Here is a 25,574-nt window from a genome sequence, read left to right as displayed (position 1 = left end):
CTACTACTACTACTACTACTATTACTACTATTACTACTACTACTACTACTACTACTACTACTTCTACTTCTACTACTAAAGTATCCCCCAACGAATATATTCAGCTTAGGACAGTCTTCAAATTGCAGGGCTTAGCTCTAACCTTCATAAATCCATCCAATAAAGTCCGTTCCTGTGTAAAATAAAATCACCAGGAAGCAGCATCAGTAAATCAATAAAGTACATCTAATTCAAGAGACAAATTTTCTAGATAGCGACTTTAACTTGCGGCCATTGCAAACTTTACTAACTTGGCAATCCAGGGAAAAGTCTCTCTCTCTCTCTCCCACAGGCGTTATGAAGAGCTGTTTGTGTGGGTCGTTTCGCCTCTGAAGTGGTGCAGAGAGTTTAGGAGGCTTGGATGTGGGTGAGTGTATGTGTGGCTTGTTTTACTTGGTTGCTTGTTTGATTGTGCGCCAGATTTTCCACGTCCCGGTTCCTGTTTCTGGAGGTTTCCTGTATAAGTAGGACAGGGGTGATGATGGTGATGATTGATGATCATGGTGATGATGGTGGTTGTGGTGGTGATAGTCGTGTTAATGATGATGATGGTCTTCCTTTAGCTACCCTCCTTAATCTCATCAGATCAGGATGTTATGTGTTAGATTAGGGGCTGTTAAGTTAGATTGGTTAGACCTTTTAGTCATGTCACATGATGATACAATTTTTTATTGATCCATTTTTATTTTATTGTTATTTTTTTAGGGGGGGGGGAGGACCGACACCAAGCGCATTTTTTCAGGTGAGAGACATCCTAAAGGACAGAGCATTAGACTCAATTAACCCTTTTACTGGTAGGGACGCACCTTTGTTATTTTTGGGCTAATACCAGGCGATTTTCTTCAGATGAGAGAAATCGTAGTAAAGATTTAAAGGCCGTATTCAACCCTTCACATTTATTGGTGCACGTGTATTTCATTCAGACTAGCACCAAACAGAATTATTTAGCTGAGAAAAATCCAGATTTCCAGAGGGTGAGAATTAACGCAAATTTAAATTTTTATTTTATCTATCTATCTATAACCAGACGCCATAATCTCATAAGAGGTGAGTTAGTTGTTTTACGGGGAGGAGCATTAACTCTCCGCAAACCCACTTGCTGACACGTAGGGAACATGTATGTGTTGGTTATATGGTTACCACCCAGCATTGTAAATGGTCTCGTGGCTTACAGAAAATCAGTTGGTATGTCATTCAGTGCAAAGCCACCTGAAAAGGAAAGAAGATTAATGAAAAGTGACAGGAAGAATGGGGAGAAATAGGAAGTGAGAAGGGCAGACACAGGAAGTGAATGATAAAGGTGAAGGAAGAAGTAGGCAACCCTGCATCAAGTGAGTGGATGATGATCGCCACCTTTTTATTAATATGAAGAAATCTTAGTATCAAATCACGTTTTACACCAGACGATTTCTTCAGTATTGTCAGGACTCGGGTTGAAAATTATATCGATTTCAAGTTGCCAGTTTCGCAATTAATTCTTTCGTTGCTGTGGATACTGTATTCAGAATAACGCCAGAGAGTTTCGTTCGGATGAAGAAATTCCTGTGAGTGAAAGTTTTAAGTGATGTCGAAATGTTTGTGACAAATTAGTGAGTGTGCCAGTTATTTTCTGTTTTCTTTTTCGTCTCTTCCCTCCTCTTTTCTCTCTTTCTCTCTCTATTCTCTCTTCTTCCGTTCCCTTCCGTTCTCCTCCCTTCCTTTCTCTTCACTTCCCCTCCTTTTTCTTCTCTTCTCCTCGCTTTTCTCTTCGCTCCTCTTCTCTCCTCTCTCGTGCTGTGCAATCCACATCTTCAGCTCATAGAATTAGATATCATTTGCATACTCTTCAAACAGCCTCTCTCTCTCTCTCTCTCTCTCTCTCTCTCTCTCTCTCTCTCTCTCTCTCTCTCTCTCTCTTTCTCTCTCTCTCTCTCTCAATATGTGAAGTGAGAGAATGATAGTATCGCGTTTCCCCCATCACCATGGCAACCTCTCTCTCTCTCATACCCACCAGCCTCATTAGGACAGCAACAACAACAACAACAACAAAAGCCGCATTACATCCAGCAGAAACAATATCAACAGCTAGAGCATCATCATCATCATCATGCTTTCCCACAATTCAACATGATGTGGTAGCATATCACCAACATCATCATCGTCGTCGTCTTCGTCATCGTTATCAGTCATGCTGTTCCCTCTGTTTTGCAAGGGGTCGTAATTTTATCATCATCATCATCATCATCTTCATCATCATCATCACCACCACTATTTCATCACCACAGCCACATCACCACCCCCAATGCCTTCATTATACATGTGTAGAAAGAACTGGGGATCAGGAAGAAAAATAAAACTGGGGAACTGCTTTCAGAGCTCGGTGAAAATGGGCCAGGCCTCCACTCACCCATCGTTCAAGGCTTCAAAACACAGCACCTTAAAATAATAATTATGGTAATAATTATAATAATAATAATAATAATAATAATAATAATAATATTAATAATAATAATAATAATGATAAGTGGCTTCATCACTGTCATTGACAACATTATTAGCAAAACAGTAATAATAACAATAACAGCTGTCACAAACATAGCTAGAATTATTACCACGAATGCCAGCAGCAAAAAACAATAACTAATCAACAACAGCAAACGCAGCCTCATCTTAAAACAAAAACACAGATGCTACAAGTACAGTTCCACATTCAGTAAAATGACAACAAAAAATAAAATACCATCATCACCACCACCACCTTTAACATGACAACAACAATAACAAGAGCTACAGTGAAAACATTAACAACAGCAACCACAGAAGTAACTACACTCACAACCTGAAAACAGTAAATCGCAACAGCCACATAAACATGCACTACCACCTCATCCTTATCCACAGCACTCCCTCGACGATAGCAATCATAGTGCAAATAAGGTCAGTACTAACACCATCTAGGACAACAAATCTAACAATGTCACCACCTCCACCGACAATAAAAACAGCAAAACGACAACAGTATCAACAACAAATATTGCATAACTACCATAGTAACTAAAACACTTAATCACTACCATCAGCATCATTAACAGTAACAGCAACAACATAAGCTCCACCGCACTCAACAGCAGCAACCAAAACACAATGAAACCACCACCATCATCACCCCAACATCAAAAATAATATCCCCTAACCATCTCGGCAACAAAACCAATTGATCACCATTGCCATCAACAATAACACTAACAACAACAATACAACCGCCACCAGCAACAACAGCAATCACAAAATAAAACATTGCAACCACCACAGCCGCAGTCAGTCACCCTCCAGTAAACACAAAAGGCATTTCCTTAAATTTATTGGGCCAGAGTGGGGGGGCTTGGAAGGGGAAGGAGAGGCAGCCCGAGCAATACGTGGAGGGGACAGTGTTGTGTATGAAGGAGGGCGGCGCGTGGTGGGGGGAGGGGTTGTTGTATTGGGTAGGGGTAGAAATACTTGAAGATTATATTTTGCGAGGCCACCTGTTCTAGAATGCGGCTGTAGGCAATAGATAATGATGAGGAGACAGATCAAGACAAGTATATAAACAGACAGACGTGTGAGCTGACTGGTATATATATTTCACAGCGATGTAACAAAAACCGATATGGGTAAATGGATAAATATTTCACTTCTAAGAGATAGTAAAGACAAAATGCTTCAAATACGTTCTTGTGAGTTTTGTTGTTCAGCTGATTATTGAGCCTTTTGTCATCTGCCCGTCTGTTTGTCATCTGTCGGTCTGCCTGTTAACCCGTACATCTGTTTTTCCGCCAGTCCCTCTGTTTATCATATTTCCCAGTCATCTGTGTAGGTCTCTCATTTTTCCATCTATCTGTTTATTGTCTGTCTGTACGTATGAATATCATCTGTCCGTCTGTTCATTTTTCCTTGTCTATCAGCCTGACTGTCCTCTGTACGTGTGTCTGTCTGTGCCCGTCTGTCATCCATTAATCTGTGTGTTATCCGTCCTCCATGTGTCTTTCATCTTCCCTCCTGTCTTTTTCCTCCGTCTGTTTGTCTTTCGTTCATCCTTCTGCATTATCTCTCGGTCCGTTTGTGCCATCTGTGCCACTCTTTCATCTGTCCTTCTGTCGTCTGTCCGTCTATCTGTCTGTCTCTGTCTGTCAACAACGGCTTTGATAGTCATTTTGTCTTTGAAGTAGGTATGTTCCTGATCAAGGGCTAGGTTACTGGAAACTCGGCTTTTTTGTGTGTGTGTGTGTGTGTGTGTGTGTGTGTGTGTGTGTGTGTGTGTGTGTGCATTGATATCAGTGTTGTAGGGTGACAGTTTCGTCTGTCTGTCTGTCTGTCTGTCTCTCTCTCTCTCTCTCTCTCTCTCTCTCTCTCTCTCTCTCTCTCTCTATCTATCTATCTATCTATCTATCTATTTATCTATCTATCTCGTATCCATCCTTATTTCTCTGTTCCCCAGTCACTCTTATTTCTCCATCTATATTATTTGTCCGTCTGTCCCTATAATCAGGAACATCTCTATCATATGTCCCTCAGTGTCTGCCTCAGCTGTTTATTTTTCTATCATCTCTCCGTCTGTCTCATATGTCTGTCTGTCTATTATCAGGACCCATATCTCTCATGTAACAGTCTGTTAACTCTTTCACCATCATGTCGGCTGTTTGTCATCTGTCCGTCTGCCATCTTTGTCTGTTGCCTTTCATCTGCCTTTTTGTCATCTCCTGTCTGTCTCTCAGCTATCAGTGTGTCTTCAGTTTGCGTTTGTTTTTATCTTTTGTTTGTGTCAACGCTCCGGCTTCCTGTCTGGCCTCTGGAGCTGTCTGTCATCTTTCCTGCTGTTTGTTATTTGTCCATCCGCGTATCTGTCACTGAACGATGGCTTTCAGTGTCATTTTTTCCTTGAAGCAAATATGTTCCTTGATCAGAGCACGGCAGCAGCGGGCTTGGCGTACCTTTCCTCCCTTTGTGTGTGTGTATGTGTGTGTGTATGTGTGTGTGTGTGTGAGAGAGAGAGAGAGAGAGAGAGAGAGAGGGGGGGGGGTATGGAGGAGTTGTGGATGGAATGAAGGGAAGGGAATGGAAGGAGAAGAAAAGTCGAAATGAAGGTATTAGGGGACAGGGAGGAGGAAAACAGGGAGAGTAGGGACGAGAAGGAGAATGGTATTGAAGGATGGAGGGAGGGAGGGAGGTAATATGAGACAAGATATGAAGTAGGGAGGGAGGTAATATGAGACAGAATATGAAGTAGGGAGGGAGGAAGTAATTCATTCAGAAGCAAATTAGATCTCCAATTGTGACCTTTGGGTATAATTAACGCTGAATAATGGAGTGTAAGTTGGTCCATTTGGTTATCTCACACAAAGGAATATGTTGGAGGGGGTGTACTGGGGATGTTAATTGGTTGGATTCTCTCTCTCTCTCTCTCTCTCTCTCTCTCTCTCTCTCTATATATATATATATATATATATATATATATATATATATATATATATATATATATATATATATATAAATATATATATATGGAGCCTCTGTGGTGCAGTGGTAAAGTGTACATTTTCGTACACTGAAGAACGAGGGTTCGCGCCCCGCCAGGGTAATAAGCTTTGGAAGCGTTCTTCTGGCCACGTACTGCATTGGCGGACACAAGGGGTGCTGTGGCTGAACCAGTGTCGCATACTATAAAGTATGCTTGCACCCAGTCGGCTTGCGCGGGCCGATTACACTTGGTTCACAGACTACACACATCCAAAGCCAGTACATCACAACAGTTACACTTTTTTTTCAATCACTTCTCACTCTACATATAATCTCAACTAGACAGCCTAAGCCACTTGGTAGAGATACATTGGCTGTATCGTCCCCACTTTGGTAGGGATAGGCCGGTCCTCCAGTGGACACTGAAACGGCTGATAAAATGAGATGATATATATATATATATATATATATATATACACGAAATACACTGTTACTTTATCACCGTCTTCCTATCGGCATATCTTATCCATATGTCTGTTGCTAACTACTTTTATGTGTTTTAGCCAAACCTTTCAAACAACACTATTTTCACCACTGCACCTAAAAAATAAAACGTTCATCTTGAACTTTAAAGGATGTGCACGAGGAAACATTTACAAGCCATATTCCGCCTAAGTTGCCACACCCACCATTTAAGTTTACTTGCCCAAGTTTCCCGCCTTCACAGAATTTTGCTGGCTTTTATTTCCTCCTCACTTTCCTCTTACTTCTTCATTTCCTGCTAGTGTATAGTTTCAACTGGTTTCTTGTACTTCACTCTCCCTTCTTTTGTGTTGTTTCTTTCCTTTGGCGTCCTACTACTTCCTTTGATTTTCTTTCCTTTTTCCTCGGCCTTTTCACTACTTCCAATATCGCTTTTAACCCTTTACCTCCCTCTTCTTCCCCTTTTCTTGTTACCATGATCTGATACCGTTTAGCTTGGTTTAGGTTTGGGTCTGTCTGTCTCTCCAACTTCGGTGAAAAATAAGTGAGGACCAAAAGAGGAGCAAGTGATTAATCTGGGGCGGAAAAGGTCAGAAGTTAAGGTCAAGAGGGGGATGGTGCAGCCGCGGCGGAGTTGAACATCCTAGGGGTTTTGGGGCGGATGTTATGTATTCACCTGTGTCTGTGTGTCTGTCTGTGCACGTAAAATCATGTGGGTAGATGGGCAGTGGGTCAAGGCAGGGTTGATATGATTTTGATGTGGATTTGAATCACAAATATTATTGGCGTTGGCGGAGGTATGCGCTCTCTGATAATGCGCAACAGGGTAGGCTAAGATCGTAGAAACTGCTGATTGTGTGAGACCGTAAAAGTATTCGTCTGGTAGGAAAGAGGCTTTACAGCAGTATATCTTAAATTTTATCGGCGTTCGGGGTATGCGCTCTGTGAATGTATACTAATTTCTTTTGTATCTGACTTGTAATTACTGGTATCTTTTTCCTTCGTTTATCTTGCATTTTCCTTCTCTCTTCATGTTAACTCATTAATCTTGGTTTTTATTGGAAGGGTGGTAGTTAGATAAAGCCGGACCAGTACGCGATCGTTTCTCTCTCTCTCTCTCTCTCTCTCTCTCTCTCTCTCTCTCTCTCTCTCTCTCTCTCATGATTAATTGCTCTTTTGTTCTCTCCCTCCGTCTGTTTATTTACTTAACGACTGTCTTTCCCCGTTCTCCTCCTCCTGTCTTTCTCTCCCTCCTCTTTCTTGCTCCTCCTCTTCAGTTGCCCTTATTGCCCTTCCTTCTGTCTCCCTCTTTCTTTCTTTCCATCATTTTATTTAATTTGTAGGATATGTTTACAGTCTCTCTCTCTCTCTCTCTCTCTCTCTCTCTCTCTCTCTCTCTCTCTCTCTCTCTCTCTCTCTCTCTCTCTCTCTCCCCACCTCTTTATTTGATTTTTATGTAGTTTCTCCTCCTCCTCCTCCTCCTCCTCCTCCTCCTCCTATCACTCCCCTTACCCCTCCCTTCTGTCTCCTATCGCTCCCCTTCTTTTCTCTCCCGCTCCTTTCCCTCCCCCTCCTTCCTCTGCGGCTCACTGCAACACGAAGACAATAAAGGTCACAATTAGACACTTTTACCCTCTTTCTCGACCCTATTGTGCTTGGGAGTAATTAGGAGAAGGAGGAGAGAGGGGAGATGGGAGGAGGGGAAGGGGAGAGGAAGGAAAGGAGAGTGAGGAGATGGAAAGGGTCACAGGGGAGGAGGAGGAGGAGAAGAAGAAGGAGGAGGAGCAGGAGGAGGAGTGAAAGAAGGAAGAAAAAATGAAAGGGAATGAGGAAGTGATGATGAGGATGAGGATAATTATGATGATGATGATGAGGGTGATGGTGGGTGGTGGTGGTTGTAGTGAGGCGGTAGGCGGAGGGGATAATGAGGATGAAAAAACACAAACATATTGGTAATAGTGATACAGGAATAGCAGTTATAATGTAAATTATAATTATAACACCACCACCAACAACAAAAATAATAATAATAGTAATAATGATAATAACTAGAACTCTGTCCTGCGGACGGTCACTAGTCTCCGCCTACTGTTTCTTACAGTGCCCTTTACCCCATTGGGGAGATTTGGATTTTTTCTATCACCAATGGCCTATACCAGGACACATAACCTTGGCAATTCAGATACCTTGTGCAGGTCCCATTGAAATCTCCAGTAGACACTACCAACTTATTTCGTTCACAACTTAATACTGATATGACACTTTCTGACGTGCCCTTCCTCAGCGCTTAAATGATTTAGATTTTTTTTTCTATCAACAATGACCCATGCCAGGACACATAACCTGGGCCCTTGAGATTCCTCGCGAAGTCACCGTTTCTCCTGGAATCGTCGCGAGACTCTGAGGCTGAAATAATAATAATACCAGCAAAAACAGTAGTCTCCACCTACGTGATAGGTGGAGACTAATAATAATAATAATAATAATAATAATAATAATATCTGCCTGTAAGATGGGAGTATTCAGTAATATTGATGGAAAATGAACGAGACAAGGACGTGGACCAAAAAAAAAGGGGGGGGGGGAAGATATCTTGTGATAATTAAGGGAAAAGGAGATCCAAGAAGAAGGAAGAGGAGGAGCAGGAGGATATAATGTTAATGAAAATAATGATGATGGGAAAATAATGAAGAGGGGAGGAGAAAGAGGACGTGAAAACATGGACACGGGAGGAGAAGAAGGAGCAATGAAAGAGGTTGATGAAGGAGATACGAAGCAGAGTAAAGAGGAAGGAGGGAGATACAAAGAGCAAAGGAGAAATAGGGAAGCTAAACCATGGAAACTGGAAGAAGGATCTAGAAGAAGAAGAGAAGGAGGAGGAGAAGAAGAAGAAGGAGAAGAAACTGGGAGAATGAAAGGAAAGGAAAGTGAGAAAAAGGAATCTGAAAGCGCAGCGAAGAGGAAGATTAATTACGAAAAACAGGTAGAAGAAAAGTGAGATGAAAGGTAGGAAAATGGCGGGAGGGGAGTGTAGGTCATCTCGTATTGTCTTCAGGTCAGAAAAAAATGTAGACCGTCCATTGTTTCTGAGAAAGGACTAAATAAAAAGAACAGGGGTGGTTTTATAGAGGAACGCCGGAGAAAATTCACGGAAAAGAAGTATTTGTGTAACTTATGATGTACAGATAATTATGTATTCTGTTTTTCTATGTTTATCAATTTATCTGTTTATCTGCATCTCTGTCTAATCTGTCTATATATCTGTATCTGTCCATCTGTCCATCAATATCTATCTATCTTTATCAAGCTATTTATCTATCCTTCTATTTATCTATCATGCGGTCCTTTATTGCCCAATAAGAAGCAAAGAAAAATACAGTTGGATTAGAGTTTCGACATTTCGACAAGTGTATGAAGTCCCTCGCCCCTGAGTGATACTATAAGAACAGCAAACCCTAGCCAGCCCTCAGATGTCAAATTTTACCGGCCTCATCCGACTTCAGCGCCTTACCCTACTTGACCACCAGGCGTCTGTTTGGTTCAGTGGTTCCCTCAAAATGTGGTAAATGGTTTCCTGGGGTACAAAAAACCATTGTCACACTGTAGAGTCACCTGAAATTATCTCCTCCATCGAGTGAGTGGATGCTGGGCTGCCACATTGACCACCAAAAAGGTAAAATATATCGAGAATAAAGTTGGACCATTTTATAACCCATTGAATATTGACAGTTAGTATTAGTTTATTTTTCCAATCTTCATGCAATTTTATTCAATCTGGGGAAGATGTCTTATCGTGAAGGAGTCAACGATGGCTGTTTGTCAAGTTTTAAAAATACGGTAAGTGTACGATCACACAAAACCTATTATGTTGTAATAAAAAAATGAAAGAGACAAGTAATTAGCGCGTAAAAACGCATAAGAACGATTAAATTTACATGTTTTTAGCTTTATGACGATTTTTGTTAATAGGTAAATAAAAATGATTGAGAGAGACAAGTAATTATTTCATAAAATCGTATAAAAACGATTCGATTTACATCTTTTTAGCTTTATGATTTTTGTTAATAGGTATGGGGTATGAACGACATGACCTTGACGAAATATTTTACATTTTATTTTTGCTAGTTCAGATGGTTTTATTCAGGTCAAGAAAATGTCCTAGCTGTAAAAGATTTGATGAAACTTCAGGAAAAACTCGCCTGTAAAAGAGTAATAAATAAGTAAAATAGAAAATAAGATAATTGGACTAAACCCTTTTAAAGGTTATATATATACCGGGAGTTGTTTATAGACTCCTCCTCCTCCTCCTCCTCCTCCTCCTCCTCCTCCTCCTCCTCCTCCTCCTCCTCCTCCTCCATCTATTAAAACACGCAGCAAAAATAAACCTCTATTCTCCAACCTTTATAATAGGCTAAAAGAATATCATTAAAAAAAGTTAAAGCAATTATTTCTTGCGCCTAAAGGAATGATACGTGTGGGTTGCCCTAATTGGCCCAAGGTAATTAGCCGGGTTATTTTGGCCTAGGATAATTAGGAATGGGGGAGGCTAATTTAGTATGGGGAGGCCTTAATATAATTGTGCCTATCAGATGTCAGTGGCAGGGGAATTATACTGAGGGGGTTATTAAAGTTAATGTTATTGTTGGCCTCTCCCTTTCAAGGCCCATTCTCTCTCTCTCTCTCTCTCTCTCTCTCTCTCTCTCTCTCTGGGGGGCGCGGTAGCACAGTGGTAGCGCGCTGGACTCGTAATCGGGGGATTGCGAGATCGAGCCTTGCCCGGGCTGCCGTGCTGGGAGTGGTAGCTCGCTCCTGTAACCCTAGCGGGGCTATATAGTCCAATACAGGGCTTAGCTCGGGGGAACTCCATTTCTCCCATTTCTCTCTCTCTCTCTCTCTCTCATTACCTAATAATGTGTTCCTCCCTCTTCCTTTGCTTTCTTCCATTATCTACTCCCTCTTCCTCCCCTTCATTCCATCTTCCTCCCTTCCAACTCCTTCCTTTCTGCTTTCTTTCTCACTTTCCCATCCTCCTCCACTCCTTCTTTTTCATCATTCTCTCTCCTTCCTTCGCTTCCTCCTTCCTTTCTGCTGTCTTTCTCACTCTCCTTCCCTCCTTCTTTCCTTTCTTTCCCTTCCTCCCCCCTCCTCAACCATTCCAATTTCCCTACATCTCAAGGCCGTGTTCTTTTCCCCTCTTTTTTGTACCCTCCGTCTCCATTTCTTCCTCTTCTCTTCCTCTCCCTTCTTACCTCCCTGCCCCCTGCTTTTCTTACCTCTCTCCCTCTCATACCATATCCTTTCCTCCCTTCTTCTTACCTATCCATCCTTCCTTCCTTTCCATCATTTCATTCGTTCCTCCTTTCTCGCCTTCCATCGAACCTTTCTTCCCTCCGTTATCGTACATTCGCCATTCGTGTCTCCTTCCTCAGGCCACTCTACCTCCGTCCCTCATACTCCCCCCCCCCCTTTTCGCATTTTCCTCTCTCACATCTTCCCATTCTTTCCATTCGTCCACTATTTATTTATCCTCTCCCAGTCATCTTTCCTTCATATCTACTTACCTCCCTCCCCTCCTCCGTACCGTTCTTCTCCTCCCATCCCGTTTCTCCTTTTCTATCTCCTCTCCCGTCTCCTCTTCCTTCATGTAAGTGTTCTTCCACGCGCCTTTCGTCTCTTCCTTCGTTCTTCCGTACCCGTTGTCATTCTTACCTCTTTTTTCTTCTTCTCAATCCTTCCCTCCGTCTTTTCCGTGCTTCCTTACCTCCAGCAGGTTTTCACTCCCTTTCTTCCCTCTGTCGCTCCCTCCGTTTCTCCCTCTCTACCTGTTTACCTTCTTTCTCCCTGACCTCCCTCTTGCACTCCCTACATCCGTGCTTAACTTCCCTTTCTTGCTTTCTCCATCCTTCCGTCTTTCCCTCGTTTCCTTTCATCCGTCTTTCCTTCTCTTCCTCCGGCCAGTTTCCCCTCCCTCCACCTTTCCTTTCCTCCGTCTCTCCTTCTCTCCCGCCGGCCAGATTTCCTTTCATTCCCCCTCTTGCGTATCCTGAGGCGAAGGTATACAGTATGATTATACATAACACACCAGCGTTATAAAGTACTCCCATACCCCCATTAACAACTGCCTTAAGCTACTCCCCTCCTCCGTCCCTCTACCTGCCCATCTACCTGTCTACTCCTCATATCCTGTTGCACTACCTGTTTGTGTATTTGGATATTTGTTTTGCCTCTCTGTCTACATGTTTCTTTACGTCCTTTTTTTCCCTCTGTTTTACCCGTTTCGACCTTGATTCTCTGACCTTTTTTTTTTTTTTTTTTTTTTTTTTGTGAATGTTTACTTGCCGACATCCACCTGCTATACTTATCCACCTGGGCGTCTGTTTTGTGTACCTGTTTGATTAATTTTTCTACCTGTCTGCTGTCTGCCTAACTGCCTCTCAGTATCGTTTTACCTTTTTACCTTTACCTACATATTCTTTTCTTACCTATTGGTCAATCTGTTTCTTTCTTGACTTTTATCTTCTTCGGTTTTTCGTATCTCCCTTATCCAACAGTGAATAAAAGTGAATTAATCGTCAGAAAAGGGGAATATTAAATAAACAAGACATCCCCATCCTTCGTTTCCCAGTTTTTGAGTAGCAAGAGAAACACACTCAGCAGGCGTAATGACATGCCTCGTGAATGCTCCCACCACTTCTGAAATTAATTTACCTAATGATTTTAAAAGGTCAAGGTGAATGTGTTTTGTGCCTGCGTGGTCTTATATGAAATAATTTTCTCGTCAGCAAGGGAAAGTTTTTATTGAAGCACTGATTACTTGAAGCTTTGACATATATTAGGGTGACTGAGAACAAACATCGTGTATTTGTTTTCTTTTCAATATGTTCTCAAAAAGGTTAATTTCTACTATGGGAAGGGGTGCCGGAGAGACATTCCCTTGCCCTCTCGCAGCTTTGTCTCCGTTAAATACTTCCCATACTCTATGTACCCCTCTGTTCATCTACATATCTGTGTTTTCTGTCTGCGTATCGTACTTTACCTGTCTACCTTTGTCCACTCATCACGAAAATCCCAAGCCCGCCAAACACAGTAAACAAAATGATAGAAGAGTATGCAATATAAGACATCCTGTCAGATATATTAAGAAGAAAAAACTACAGTAAAGTATTAAACAACAATAAGAACTATCATAGCAGTTGATCTTACCTTCGTAGCTGAATTATCGTGCACAGTCTCCGCTTCCACTGTTATCGTATTTTCCCTTCTGTCTTCTTCCCCTCTTTCTCGTTCACTTTCTTTTCGTCTGTAATTCTTCTCTTTTCAATTTTATTTTATCATTTTCATTTTCTTCTACTGGTAACCACACTGTTTTATTTTTTCCTCTTCCTACACTTTCCTTCACTATTCGTCTTTTTTATTTTTCTTTCAATTTTACCCGTTTTTTTTTTTTTTATTCACATTTTCCACAATCAGAATCGACACTGTCTTTCTCACAACATTTGGTAATCAATATCTTTCACTGGAATTATTAACTGTAAGTAAAAGAACATTAATGGTTTTGCTGCGTTGGACTATTAATATTAATACTAACATAATAATAATAATAATAATAATAATAATAACTTTTCACTGCAGCTAATGTCTGAATATACAAGTCCTCGTAAACTAGGAGATCAACTAGCGTACTAAGGCTCCTAGACTGCGCTGACTCTGCAAATCCTCGCCAAGGCAGGAGTGAGGCGTAGGCACAAAGAGACTGACCGCCTAATCTTAACCCCGCCGAGCTTTGGACCAATACTTTTCCTCCACCACAGCACACCTAACAGTACTGTATGTATTGTTACTCATTTTTTTTTCCATTATGTACAGTTGCGGACAAGAAGATCGTTCCACATTTTAGTCGGCCAGTTATGAAGCTCACCAGATCGTTTGAGATGTATGCTGCTCTCCGAAGATTGTATAACTGGGTTTCGAAAGTTATTGCTTAGTTATTAATCCCTAGCATGTGGATTAATAGTTGTGGATCAGTATTTATGTCCGCAGTTGTAAATATCCCGTCAATAATCCCGTTACTCGTATTTTCAGCGCTAGTGGAGTGAGATTCCAACCCTCTTGAATATTATTAGAGTTGCAGTTGATTCTGAGGCAGTTTCTGGACAGTGTAAACGAACTGTTGTCTTTAGCCGTTTATCGTTTTGGTGTTTATTTTGCTACATATAATGTTCGTAGTCTATCTGTCTGTCTCTGTCTGTCTGTCTGTCTGTCTGTCTGTCTGTCTCTCTCTCTCTCTCTCTCTCTCTCTCTCTCTCTCTCTCTCTCTCTCTCTCTCTCTCTCTCTCTCAGACCTCTTTTAGGTGAGAGCCTAAAAGAGTAAGAGATAACGAAGAGAGAAAAAAATCTCGGTTAGGTAGCGTACGGAAGGAGAGAGAGAGAGAGAGAGAGAGAGAGAGAGAGAGTTGGATTCAGTGCGAGAATATGATTGTGAGATAGGTCAGAGAAGAGGATGTGAGACAGTCTGTGAGAGTGAGAGCACCTGAGCGAGGGCATGTGAGGGTAAAATTATGAGTGAGTGAGACAATACAGTGATTGAAGGAGCGAGACTGTAAGAAAATTAAAGATAGAGTGAGAGAAAGTGTTAGAATTAAGCGAGAGAATATGGCAGTGTGAGAGGCAGTGAGATTAAGGCAGTGTGATTAAGAGTGAGTACAAGAAAGTTTAGAGATTGAGAGAGAAGTAGTAAGAATTTGAAACAGTGAAGGAGATAGAGATTTTGACAGAGTAGAACGAGAGTGAGTTGTTAGAAATAGAGAAGGAGTAACTGAATGAGAGAGAGAGAGAGAGAGAGAGAGAGAGAGAGAGAGAGAGAGAGAGAGAGAGTGAAATTTTGAGTGAGCGTATGTAATTAGGTGAATGTGAGTGAGTGAGGAAATGAAAGATGTAAGTTGTCTAGAGATGGAGCAATAGAAACTGAATGAGAGATGGTGAGAGTGAGAGAGAAATTGTGTGTGTGTGTGTGTGTGTGTGTGTGTGTGTGTGTGTGTGTGAGAGAGAGAGAGAGAGAGAGAGAGAGAGAGGATTTAATTAAGGCAGTGTGAGGGAGTGAGGGAATGAAAGTGAATGAGAGAAAGGTTAACCCCATGTGGCCGTCCTCTTTGTTTTGACTGTCACTTGGCATTATGCTCTCTCTCTCTCCCTCTCTCTCTCTCTCTCTCTCTCTCTCTCTCTCTCTCTCTCTCTCTCACACACACACACACACACACACACACACACACACACACACACACACACACACACACACACACACCTGTACTCCTCTCCTTCACTCTTTTCATCTTTTCCTTACTCTTATCTCTAACTCTGATATTAATAAAATATGTGGAAATATGTAATATAAATGAAAGAATAAGTGATGGAATAGAAGTTCGTGCTGCATCTCAACAAATTGGAAAAGTTTGTTGTATAATCTCAGTACTAATTCGACACAGTATGCTCAAACTCGTCTAATATAACTTTCTGGTTTCTTACTACCGTTGCTTTTTTTTTAAGATTTTTAGTCCTGTAACTGCTACTATTCAATGTTTTCTTGCACTGTCTTCCCGGGGGTTCGAGAGGGTAGCAGAGAGAACCATTTGTAGCGCTAGCCTTTTATTGCTGTGACCTGGGAATACATATTACTTTCCGTGTTAAAGGCGTACCACTCCCTAGGATCGTAACGTCTGTCCAACCTTTTGATGTTTCTATCTCTCTTTGCCTTCCTTCACCTTCCCTCTCCCCTGCCCTGCCTCTTCCTCTCCCGTGCTTCTTCCTCTGCCTGTCCCTGCCTCTCTCCCCTGCTTCTTCCTCTGCCTGCTCCTGCCTCTCTTCCCTGCTTCTTCCTCTGCCTGCCCCTGACTCTCTCCCCTGCTTCTTCCTCTGCTTGACCCTACTCCTTTCCATTGCTGTTTCTTCTACGTGTTTCTGCTTCTCTTTCCTGGCTGCCGTTGCCTCTCTGTCTCTCATGCCTGCCTTTTGCCTCTCTCCTCTGCTGTATCCCCTGCCTTTCCATTCCTTCTCCTGCCTCCATCTGTGTGTGGTGTCCCTGAGGTGGGTGACTGTGCTGCCCCCCGTGGCACTCTGATCCCCCCCGGAGACAGTTATGCTATTTCACACCCTCTTGGACCCCCTCCCCCCTCCTCCTCTTCTTCCTTCTCCTTTCCTCCCCTAACCTCTCTTCCTGTTCCTCTCCCCTTTTCCCCATTTTCTTTCTTCCACCATATCCCTACTTTCTCCATTCTTCCTGCTTGACATTCCCTTATTATTTCTTCCTATTTCCACTGTCCTCTCTTCTTCTCTGTCCTGTTTCCTGTCCCTCTCTTTCCTATCGTATTTTCTTGTTTCTTGTCCTCTTACTGCTTTTTTTCTCATCTTCCTTATCCCTTTCTTCCCGCTTGTATCATCTCGTTTTCATCTCCATCATTATTTCTTGGCCACCTCCCCTATCCATTTCATCTCATATTCCTCATTTATCTCTTTCTTACGGCTCCCCTATTTTTAGGCATGCTGTCCTTCTGGTCTCACACACACACACACACACACACACACACACACACACACACACACACACACACACACACACACACACACACACACACACACACACACACACTCTCTCTCTCTCTCTCTCTCTCTCTCTTCCAGTACCTTGCATGAACCGAATGTACTTGTTGCTTCAGTTCATCAAATTAAGGACTACACTCTTGGAATCTCAGAAGCATTGTGTGACTACCTTACTGCCGCTTCAATCGCAACGCTAGTCGGAGCTGTGAGATTGGATCCACAGGCATTATCGTACAGTTGCAGCCAATAGTTCTTTTACATCGTCTTAAAAACGTATGTGCGTGCGCGGACCGTAGACTTTTGCATCTTGGTTCACTGCTGTTGTAAGTACTAGACATGAAAACAGGTGTATGTTCTCACCTGGAGGCATATTTGATTTTTTTTTTCTCGGTTCTTCTTATTTTCCTTTTTCCTTTTTATCGTTTTATTAATTTTTTTTTTTCATGGTAACCTTTTTTTATTAGGGCTTCCACAGCATCAAATCGCCCTGCTGGCTTCCTTGTTTTGTTTGAAGATTATGTAGAACCAGCGAATTATAATGAAAGTCTTATCTCGAATGACACGTGTCTCAAATAATGTTTAAGTCTTTTGTAATATATTCAGCAAGGTTTTCTGCAACTTTTATTGTTTTCATTGATATTACACACGCATGCGCGCGCGCGACAAAGCAATCGGAAGTATTGGCTTACTTGTGTGTGTGTGTGTGTGTGTGTGTGTGAACGAAATAATTCAAACAGTATTGATTCTCTTTGTTCCAAACTTGGATAAAGGTTAGGGTCAGACATGGAGCTTTCCTGATGTTATATTTAGAACGCTTGGCCAGTGCTGTAGGTCATCAGGCAAGGTCAGCTTAAACGGCTTTGATTCAATGAAATCCAAACATGGTGGATGGGTTGAGCGTACAAGGATGAAAATTATTTGTTTTTGAGAACAGCAAGTCAGTCAGAGGTCAAGGTCTAATGTTTTACCCAATAACTCGAATGCTGTAGTTTGATTTGATTTAAACCAAGCTCGGTGGTATTGGTGTGAGTTAACCAGGAACGAAGAGTTTCGATTTTGAGAATATTTCGTCAAAGGTCAAGGTCACAGGGCAACGCTTGGCCCTTATAGTCTACTAAGTGTTGTGTGCGAGTGTTGTAGTGTCTGAGTCTTCCATGTTTTATTAGGTCTGCATATTATGGTTGAGACTACTATATTTGCTCTGTTTCTTTCTTTCAGACATTTTTCAGTTTGGTGTCATTCCCTTTCACCAGTTCGTTTTAAACTTAGTACAGTTGTTCCCTGGGTAAATACCCTCAAACACCCTTTCATTTTTTGTTTTTGTTTTTTTAATATATGGGCCTTTGAAAAGAATTTATGGGTTCCAAGACCAAGCTATATAAACACACAGGTTTGGGGATCATATGTTCTTATACTCATATTTTCATTAAAAAGCATGGTAGTTTGCACAGAGGTGTAGCAGTGTGTTGCAGGGGTGTGGAGACCATTCTGCATTCCCTAGGGAGTGTTGGCTGCCGTAATTAGTTTTCTGGTTTATTGTTTCCTCGTGACTTGATCTCTCTCTCTCTCTCTCTCTCTCTCTCATGAAGTCCATTTTATTCATTTATTTATTTTACTACCTCAGAGCGACATTATTAAATGTTTAGAGACCTTGTAGTAAAGGAAGTGAAATCCATTAACCTCTTGAATAAAATTGTTGCCCTTCTTATTTTCCTGATGATACCGCCAGACAGTATTACACAGCTTTCTGAAGACCCCGTAAAAAAGCATCTCCAATAAGGTCTTCAACAACAACAGCAATTTCTTAATTATATATCATGTTAACTTCAAGAGATTTTTCTTCAACTGAGAGACCTGGAGACTGCCACCCTCCTTGCTGTGTGTCTTGTGCGTCTTTCTCACCGCCTCAAGAGGTTTTCATTCATTAGCTTTTGCCATTTACACACGAATTGTTGGCTCTTCCTCGTAAAAAGACACTTCCTTCTTCATCTTGCTTTACGTCTTGAGTTTTATTTAGCTTTCTCAAGGCGAATAGTTTTATCCTTTGCATCTTCATCTTTTTTTTAATTTTAACAATTTTCTTTTTTTCCGACGTCTACCATTTTTTTTTGTTTTCGTTGTGTTCAGTAAACCTTCATTAAAACACTTCTTTGTCTTTCTTCACATTCTGCTTGTGGTTTTGCAATGCAGACTTTCTTTTGCGCTTATTTTCTTGATTTGATTTGTATTTGTTTTCTTAATAGCAACTAGTATCTTCGTCTGTTTGTGTTTTGTCTTTGTGTTTTTATGGACTTCTGCGATTACTCCTTCTTGATTATTTTTGGTATCTATCTGTGTATCTGTCTATCTTCTATCTATCTGTTTTTTTTTTTCATGCAGTTTGTACAGTGGCTTGTTCTCCGTATTTTAAGTATTTACCGTTTAATTATTTACTATTTAAGTATTTACTATTATTCTTTAAGCATTTACTATTTTCTCCTGGCTTTGGTTTGCTGAGACTTATATGCTTTTTTTCTTCATTTTTTCCTGAGATTTTTTTTTTTTTCCCCTCTTGCTTATGCACATCTTCCATTGTTTTCCTTCGTACACGCATTTCCTTCCCCTTTTCCGCGGCTGTCTTCATACACATCCTCCCTTATCTTTCTCCATGCGTATATACCTTATACTTCTTCCATTGTTTTCCTTCGTACACACAATTTCTTCCCCTTTTCTTCGCCTGTCTTTATACACTTCCTCCTTTGTCTTCCTCCTGCAAAATTTTGCCTCCATTTTTCTTCATTATCTTCTATCTTTAAACACTTTCTCAGATGACTTCCTACAGCATACACAGTCTTCCCTCCTTCCCACTTCTTCTGCCATTACATACCTGTACTTCATCTCTTGTCTTCCTCCTACACATATATTCTTTCCTCTTTTTCCTTTTCCCATGCGCTTCGTCTGTCCTCACCTCTGACCTTCTTTTAAAGTATGGACATATTTATAGCACGGCTGTAATGGTTGGCTTCAGTTACGTCTAAATGCCATGTTATCCTTCACCTGTGTGTGTGTGTGTGTGTGTGTGTGTGTGTGTGTGTGTGTGTGTGTGTGTGTGTGTGTGTGTGTGATCTGCCATGTCTGTCGAAAATGCTAGCTACCTACTTACGTACCTCTCTCTCTCTCTCTCTCTCTCTCTCTCTCTCTCTCGTTGTTGTGAGAAAACCATTGCCTGAATTTTCTCAACCATACATATTATTGATTCGGACTCTACTCTGAAGAATATTTTAGATGCCATAACCCCTTTTCCTCAGTGACTTATTTTTTGATATTTTGCTTACCACATCTTAACCTCTTGACTAGGACTATTTCTTTTTATTATTGTTGCTTCCTCCTGGCGATTTTATTCGGCAGAGGAGACTGTACCACCTGGAAGGGTTAGGTACGATTGCCATTAACTTCTTTCCATACGCCAAACCATTTCTAAGTTAAAATCGTCTGAGTTAAATGAAATCGTCTGTATGTTGCAAGTTGAATAAAATCGTTGTTAAATAAAATCGCCACAGTTAAATAAAATCGTCTGTAAGATAAATTATATCATCTGTAAGTTAAACAAAATCGTCTGTAAGTAAACGAAAATCTTCATGTAAGTTAAATAAAATCGTCTGTAAGCTGTTAAAATCGCATTTAAAAATCATCTGTATGTAAGAAATAAACCCGTCTGTTATAAAATCGTCTTAAAAAGTCGTCTGCACGTTAATTAAAATCGTCTGTATGTTAAAGAAAATCGTATATTGAATAAAATTTTCTGAGTAAAATAAAATCGCAAATCGCGTTAAAATGGTCTCTATGTGAAAATCGTCTTATATAATTTAAATAAAATCCCCTGTACATGTTAAATCAGGATGTCAAATAAAATCGTTTGTATGTAAGTTAAATTGTCTAAAATGAAATCGTCTGTGTATGTGTATAATAAAATAATCTGTATGTAAATGAAATAAAATCGTCGACATGTAAGTTAAATAAAATCGTCTGTAAGTTTAATCAAATGTACATGAATTTAAAAAAATCGTCTGTGAGTTAAATAATTCGTCTGTAAGTTAAATTCGTCCGTAAGATAAATGAGTTTGAATATAAGTTAAATAAAATCGTCTGATAAAATCGTTTGTAGGTTAAATACGATCTATGTAAAATAAAATCGCCTGTATGTAAGGTCAGTAAAATCTTTTGTATGTAAGTTTTAAGTCGTCTGTACGTAACTAAAAAATCGTCTGTATGTATCTTAAATAAAACCTCTTTATGTAAGTCAGGTAAAATCGTCTATGTAGTTGAATAAAATCGTCTAAGTTAAATAAAATCGTCTACGTTAAATAAAATCCCTGGTATGTAAGCTTAATAAAATCGTCTGTAAGTTAAATAAAATCCTCTAAGTTAAATAATAAAGTCTGTAAGTTAAATAAAATCGTCTGTATGTAAGTTAAATAATATCGGATGTAAGTTAAATAATATCGTCTAAGTTTATATCGTCTGTAAGTTAAATAAAATCGTTTGTGGGTAAAATATAATCGTCTGTAAGTTTATATCGTCAGTAAGTTAAGTCGTCTGTAAGTTAAATAAAATCGTCTGTATGTATGTTATATAAAATTATCTAAGTAAAAAATCGTGTTAAATACAATCGTCTGGGATAGTAAGAGTAAAATTTTGTAAAGTTTTACGGGTGAAGAGATAAATATCCTTTCTGTTGTATGTAAAAACTGTCGAAATCAATTAAATTATATGCTAGAGAATAGTTTGATATTTTGTGTGGAATAAATCGCTGAGGAAGATGCGCTACGAAGCCTCCTTTTTTAACGAAAATAAGACTTTCTATTCGACACGTGGTTTTGAAACTCTTATATGGAGAAAAATGCAAAAATTCTGTTATAATGTGTTATCTGTTTATTTGTGTGGGTGTATTTATGGATCTCTCTCTCTCTCTCTCTCTCTCTCTCTCTCTCTCTGTCTCTCTCTCTCTCTCTCTCTCTCTCTGTCTCTCTCTCTCTCTGTCTCTCTCTCTCTCTCTCTCTCTCTCTCTCTCTCTCTCTCAGTGTTTTTGGATCCCTTTAAAGCCAGTTTATACGGTGGGGAATTAAAAAGGGCTGCGTTGATGATGAAGTTGTGTTGGTGGAATTGAAAATTGATTGTTCTTGTTTTGGTGGTCATGTTTTCACTTCTCTGTTGAATTATTTTAGGCTTTTCATTGATTTTTTTAATTTTCTTTATGTTTTTGTCTTTTTTTTTTTATTCCATCGATTTTCCTTATTCTTGTTATTTATTTATTTTTTTTACGAAAACTTTTAAACCGATTTATAGTTGGGTAGCGACTTTGGTCATACTGTTTGCCGATTATTATTTGTGCTTGTACGTTTATATATATATATATATATATATATATATATATATATATATATATATATATATATTTTTTTTTCCCCCATATTAGCACTATTTTTGTTTCGTGATTCGTTTCAATTTCTCGTATAGGCTATGGAGCTTTTTTCTTCTTTTTTTTTAGATTATGGTTATTAGTTACCTTCTCATCTTGTTTGTAGTATTTGTTTCATTTTTTTTTTTTCTTGTATGATCCTATTGATTTGCTGTGTTTTGCCCCTCCCCCCCCTTTTTTTTTTTTTTTTATCTTTGCGACATTTTGTTATTCCACTTTTGATTTTTTTTTTTCAGGTTTGAACATTAATTTTTATGCTTTTTATTCTTTTGACACTGATTTTTTTTTTTTCATTTCTGTCGTTGGATTATTGGTTTAATTATTTTTGAAATCTGCATTTTAAATTTTATCCTTCCCATATTTGTTATAACTAATCATTCATAAATATATTATTTTACCATAAGTTTAACACTGATTTTCTGTAATTTGTTACGTCGAGCTGGATTTTACTTCATTTTTCAGTTTGTTTGTTTTTATAAATTCAGCACTGTAATAACTTCAGAAGACCGACTTTCCGTAACATCAGCAAACGCCGTGGTTTTTGTTACGATTAGTGTTTGTTTTCCAAGTGGTTTCCTTCGCCCTTACCTGAGACTGGAAGGCTTATGAAAAATAGCGTAGTCCCGTCTATGAGCCGTCCTGGGCGAGGCAGGTTTGTGTCCTGTGGGTTCGGCTGTGTTGGCCTTAACCTCCTGACTTTTTGTACACCTGCACTGATTTTATAAGCTCAGGTTTTAACAGATGTACAGTTGCCGTCAATAACCCACATACCTGTTGTTGGCTCCGAAATAATGAAGGGAAATCACAGCACTTTTATCATGTATGAATATTACCGATGAGCTTAGCAACATCTTCTTAGTTTTTGACACTGGTTCAGGACTGTAAACGATATACAGTATTGACCACAGCTGTACAGTGTTAATAGCTGGCTTGAGATGCCTTGGTTTCTACTAAGAATGCTCTGTATACTCTCCATCCGGCCCAGTAATTCAGTTAGATAATGAAATGATCTGATATCCGGGAAGATTATCCAGCCGGCAATGAAACTGTATTGAATTTTTCTTACGGTTGTAGATATTATATATATGCTTTTATACGAGTAAGCAATACGGTACCTAGCTGGATAATCAGAGGTGAATTCGGGCAGTTATCTGGCGAATCCTTAGACGTTCGGATACCAGAATTTATTGTCTGGTTCGCCCCTGATAAATTTCTGGTTCATTTTCTTTATAGTCCCGCTTTTCCGAAACCAGCTTTGATTTTCTGAAACTGGTGGATTTTCAGTAATGTAAAGAGATGGGTGTCAAGGCTCGGAGGTAGGCGTAAATTTGAGCCACGTTTTTCTATTTCCCTGCGTTAGCACTAATTTCCTTAGTTTTTAATGATTTCCAGTGGCATAAAAGATGGTTGTCAAAGCTTCGAGAAAGGCATAAAAATAAGTCTCCCCCTCCCTTTTTCTTCCTCTTGGAGCTCTGTTGACATAAATCTAAGTTTTCTCCTCCTTTTTCTTCCTCTTGGAGCTCAGTTGACATATAAATCCAAATCACCTCATTCTTTTTCTTCTTGGAGTTGTGTTGACATTTCAGTACTCTCGCTCGCTCGTACCCTAAATGCCTTACTCCAGCCAGTGTCCATGAACCCCTCACTGTCTGCCCCCTTCAAACCCCCACAAGGCAGGAGTCGCCAAACTTTTCAAACTTGCCACCGCCTGAGACACCTCGTAACCTTGCTTTTCCTGTCGCGAGATACTGTTTGGTCTTTCATAGCCAGTATCGTTTCTTGTGTCCTATCAGTGACTGCGCTTGTAAATAGTTCATTGACATAGCAAATCTCGAGTAAATATGTAAAAAAGAAAAAAACTAATATAAACGAAACATTACTAACAACTGCGTGCAATTTTTTTTTTTAACAGACAGCTAGTAAAAAAAGTATTCCACATAATTTTTGTTTCATGGAGATTTATTTTAACTCTGCCTTGAACTTTTATAAAAACTTATACCAACAAAGGAAACTACCATCTTTCCCCCAGATCTGTCCAACATTAGTGTGAGAGTAACAAAAGGCATACATCCAAAGCAGCAATATTTTGGTTGATCGGAATAGCTTATGTCAGAGTACTACACCAAAAAAAAAGAATATCATATAATTATTTTTCTTTTCCAGTCTGTCGAGCATCAGTAGAGAAAAAATAACCGTGCTGCGAAACAGTACATTTTTTGGTGTTCATGTGTAACTCCAACTTGTAAAAAAAAAAAGTAACACGAAAAATATATCCCATGACTTTTTTTTTTTCAATTTGGTGAACATAAATATGTGCGGAACAGATGCAGTACTTGGAACAACAGCGATATTCCGTCGCGGCTTGGTGAGAGAGCGAGCGAGTGGGGGAGAGAGGATGAGAGCGAGGGAAAGTGAGAGGGAGAGAGAGCGATGGCACACCCTCCCCTCACTGATGCTGGGGCTACACTGGCTTTCTCTCTCTCTCTCCCCCCACACTCACTCTCTCACTCGCAGGCACAGGTGAGGTGCGGGAGGGGGCCAGCTCATTAACCGGTGGGGGCCGTCTGTCATTCCCACCCCTTTCTCTCACTTTCCCTCGCCTTTCTCTCTCTCTCTCTCTCTCTCTCTCTCTCTCTCTCTCTCATGATAGGGGGAGGGGGTGTTGAGGCTTATTAACCTGTGGGAGGTGCTGACGGGGAGAGCTACTACCTAGGCTACTACAATGATGGCATGGAGTTTGCGAGATGCTGATGGGGGGGAGGAGGGAGGGAGGGGTGAAAGGTAGGGAGAATGAGGGAGGGAGGGAGGAAGAACTAAGATGTGAAGGGTAAGGAGAGAATGAGAAGATGTGAAAGGTAGGGAGAATGAGAGGTTAGATTAAAAGAAGGGACAGAGGAGAGAAGTGAGAAGGGAGCAAGAACGGAGACGACTGGTGAAAGAGAGAGAGAGAGAGAGAGAGAGAGAGAGAGGACTAGAAGGGATGAGGAGTAGAACAGGTGTATGAAAATGAGGGCATGAAAGGTGAGAAGGTAACATGATAGAGTGGGAAGGGGAGAGGATAGGAAAGATGAGCATTAGGATTCATGGCGTGAATAGGTTGGAAGAATTGCACTGATTGGACAGCGAAGAATGAGGAGATGAGAAAGTGAGAAGGAAATGGTAGCTAGACAGGTGAGAATGAGAAATATAAACAAATGGGAGTTAAAGAAGACAAGTGAGGATAAGAAGAAGATAGGTAGAATGAAGAGTATAAAGGAACAGGAGTTAATAGAGGTGAGATTGAGAAACAGTTAGTACAACAAAGAATAATGTGTGAGGAGAGAGGATGATGGAAACTAAGAGGCAGAGAGGTGTAGTGGAATTAATTGAAGAAGATAGGAAGGAAGGGTGAAGATGACAGAAGGTGATGTGGACGTTTCATTGCATTTCTCCATTTCGTTTCCATAACCAGAGAAACAGACAGTCAGGGTGAAACATAACTCTACATTTAGTGGTTCATAGTACGAGCCGAATTCTTGGTGGTTTA

At 40.3% G+C, this 25,574-nt stretch overlaps 1 long non-coding RNA gene across 1 annotated transcript in view; it reads right to left on the bottom strand.

The window, feature by feature from the left end:
• The window catches only part of LOC145394082 (uncharacterized), a 101,247-nt gene extending 76,749 nt beyond the window's left edge, over positions 1-24,498 (bottom strand). Inside the window, exons 1-2 of the long non-coding RNA XR_013896315.1 lie at positions 24,382-24,498; positions 13,201-13,526 (exon numbers count right to left, since the gene is read on the bottom strand). This is a non-coding gene — a long non-coding RNA (uncharacterized LOC145394082). The remainder of the gene's footprint in view (positions 1-13,200; positions 13,527-24,381) is intronic.
• Positions 24,499-25,574: the final 1,076 nt, after the last annotated feature.

The sequence above is a fragment of the Coenobita brevimanus genome, chromosome 26 (assembly GCF_032717465.1).
Source record: "Coenobita brevimanus isolate Jiangsu-jjx chromosome 26, ASM3271746v2, whole genome shotgun sequence".
Classification (NCBI taxonomy): domain Eukaryota; kingdom Metazoa; phylum Arthropoda; class Malacostraca; order Decapoda; family Coenobitidae; genus Coenobita; species Coenobita brevimanus.
This window is presented reverse-complemented; position numbering and strand designations above follow the sequence as displayed.